The following is a 3,230-nucleotide window of genomic DNA, read 5'->3' as shown; positions in this document are numbered from 1 at the left end:
AGAAGGTCTCCCCTCAGCCTCCTTTTCTCCAGCCTAAACAACCCCAGTTCCCTCAGCTGCTCCTCATAAGACATGTTCTCCAGACCCCTCATTGGCTTTATTGCCCTTCTCTGGACACGCTCCAACACTTCAATGTCCTTCTTGAACCGAGGGGCCCAAAACTGAACACAGTACTTGAGGTGCGGCCTCACCAGTGCTGAGTACAGGGGGACAGTCACTTCCCTAGTCCTGCTGGCCACACTATTCCTGATAGAGGCCAGGATGTGGTTGGCCTTCTTGGCTTTCTTTTGGTTGCTGATGAATCTCTGAAATGGAATGTGAGAGTTTAGACAAGCAGCATTGGAGTGGTATGGGGGAATGAATCTATATTATAGTTACGGTTGGAGACTTGATGATCTTAAAGGTCTTTTCCAATCTAAATGATTCGGTGTTACCTTTGTTTCAGGAGAGCTTTCTAGTAAAGGCAACAGTCAATAACAAGAGAATGTCTATTGACGTTCTAATGACTTGCTAGATTTCAGGCAGCCAATTGGTCATAGCGTTTAGGTGGAGTTGAAAAAAAAAAAAAAGGGAAAAAAGAGATTAATAGAGAGGAAGGAAATGGAAATGAGGAAAAGAGGCTTTAAGAAGTAGGAGGAGGAGGGAACCAGAAAAGAATGAACAGATTGAAACTTAGGGTCTCTACAGAGAAGGTGGTGTAAGTTGGAAAGAAGTAATGAGAAAACAAGAGAAGGCTAGTCAAAGACTACAAAAAGACTACTAGTAGAAACTTCATTAAAAAAAAAAAAAAGGGCAGAGAAATGCATAGGACATATGTAATAATGTCTGGCCTGGCATGAAAAGATCTGCAGGGTGGGAGATAACTTTGTATGGTTCTGGTTTCTGAAAAGGGTGATACCATACGTGCAGAAGGTAGATCAAAAAGGAAGATCAAAAGCAGGAACAGAATGTAAGAGGAAGTCATGAACAGGAAATTGTTGAGGAAATCTGTGGAAGCAGGAAATACTGTAAGGAGATAGAAACTAGAATTCAGTTTCAGAAAGATTAAATGATGGTAATGAAAATGGTAATAAGGGCTTAGTTTGGGGAAAAACATGACAGGGAAAGGATGTGTACTGTTACTCCTTTAATTTGTCAGCACTATTTTGTGATCCGAAGAAGAGGAAAAGTTGTGAAGTGTGTGTTTATATCTCTGAGATGGTGCTGCAGATGAATCCTGGGAACAGCGTGCATCTTTTACTGTTTTTTCTAAAGTGATACTGAGCTTTGAAAGTCTGTCTCTCTATTTTGACATGTATAACAAGGAGGATTTCTTGAATTTTTTGTTTCAAAAGTAAACTGCTCTGCTTTTCCTGTAAGAATTTGCTTGTCTTAACTAAAGAAAAGCAATTATGACTTTGGAAATTGTGGGGTTTTTTTAATCTTCCTTCAACGAAAGGCAGCTACTGCAGAGAAGAAAAAATAAACGGGGCTGATGGGGTACCTGCCCTTGAAGATGACCGTTTATTAAATTGTTCATGGAAGGAGGTAACCATCACAAGATAAATCTCTTCATTTCTTTATCAGTGAATACACGAGTTGTAAAATCTTCACATTAATGGGAGATCTGAAAATTGGAAGATGCTTTAATATAAAAAGGGTGGAAGGGGGGGAAAAAAAAAAAAGCACTGATGTAATACAACTGGACTGATGAGTAGAAAGGAGAGTATATATGCTGTTTTTCCCAGATAGTTCATTGTTTCCTGTAGGGATTTTCTTTCTCTTCTGCTTATGGGAAGAGTAGTAGGCTATATATTTTGACTGCTGCATTAACAACTTTCACCCCTCCTGAGATTTGTCTGCTTCCAGAAAGATGCAAATATTATTACACATGCTTCATTGTTAAAGCTTTGCTTTACCTCAGTTGTCCTTCATTTATCAGGAAAAGCAAAAACGAGCAAGCACAACGAGAGCAGCAATTTTTAATGTCACTGTTTTCTAAACCTGCGATGTAAGATTTTTCCAAGGTTTTTCTTGGTCTCTGTTTTCTCCTTGAGCTTCCATGGATTCTGAAGTGTTACCAGGGTGCTCAGGGGGCTGGAGCAGTTGCTATATGAGGAGAGGCTGAGGGACAGGGGCTTGTTCAGCCTGAAGAGGTGGCCTCAAGAGACCTAATGGCAGCCTTCCAGTACTGCGAAAAGGTTATTGCAAAGATGGGGTCAACCCACAGTGGTGCATGGAGGGAGGATGAGAAACGACACACACAAGCTGAAACAGGAGCGTTTCCAGCTTGGGTTAAGGAAGAACTTAGGATGGTCAAGCTGTGGAACAGGTTGTGCTGACTCTATCCTTAGGGTTTTCAAGACCAGACAGGATAAAAGCCCTGAGCAATGTAGTGCGTGACCTTACAGATGACCATGCTTTGAGCAGGGATTGGACTAAAGATGACCAGAGGTGCCTTCCAGCCTGAATTACCATATGGATCCCGTAAGAGAGAGGAAAAGAAAGCATGTTAGAAAATACCATTTATCAGTGTCATGAGCAGGCTAACAAGTGGGTCATCTGGTTTGCCTGCGTACCAAAGACTCAGCAGTAGAAGAATGGAAGCTCAGCTTATCTTCAGAAGCCGTCAAAAGTTACCAAACTCCTCTGATGGAAAAGGTAGTTAGATGAGCAGGTAGAAGTGAAGACTCTTCTTTTAAGATGAGATTTCTAAGAAGCAGAAATACAACTGACGCTGAGAGCACAATGAAGAAGGGTAACAACCGACATGCATGGGCGTTTCCCACTTCCAACATTTGGTTACACTGGTAATTCTCATCTGGCATGATGATGGTTGTCACCTAGCTGCATCTGCCTCTTGCTCAGTTGGAGAGCTGCTGTCTGCAGAGCGACATTCAAAGTACATCAACACTAACAAGTGAAACATTAACCAAAGAAAATCACGATTACTGATTCACAGCTTTGCTGTTATAAAGGCAGAATGTCCTGATGTGGCAGAGAATAAAGAAGAGAGACTGGTGTTAATTGAAAATCAGCCATGTAATATCTTTACAACTGCTTTTCTTTGTTCTGCTATGACCTTTTGTTTGTTAAATTTCTGAATGTTTTGAACAGGTTGAAATCCAAACTTGTGCTCAAAGATTTGATCTTCTTTTAACGTGTCACTGTGTACACATCATGGTACATCTTTGTAAATATTGCAGTGGTACCAGCCCTAACCTACCAGGAGGGCTGGTCAGAGCAGAGTG

The sequence above is a fragment of the Charadrius vociferus genome, unplaced genomic scaffold, assembly GCF_000708025.1.
Source record: "Charadrius vociferus isolate BGI_N301 unplaced genomic scaffold, ASM70802v2 scaffold218, whole genome shotgun sequence".
Classification (NCBI taxonomy): Eukaryota; Metazoa; Chordata; class Aves; order Charadriiformes; family Charadriidae; genus Charadrius; species Charadrius vociferus.
The sequence above is the reverse complement of the archived record's forward strand: the minus strand, read 5'-3'. Positions refer to the sequence as shown.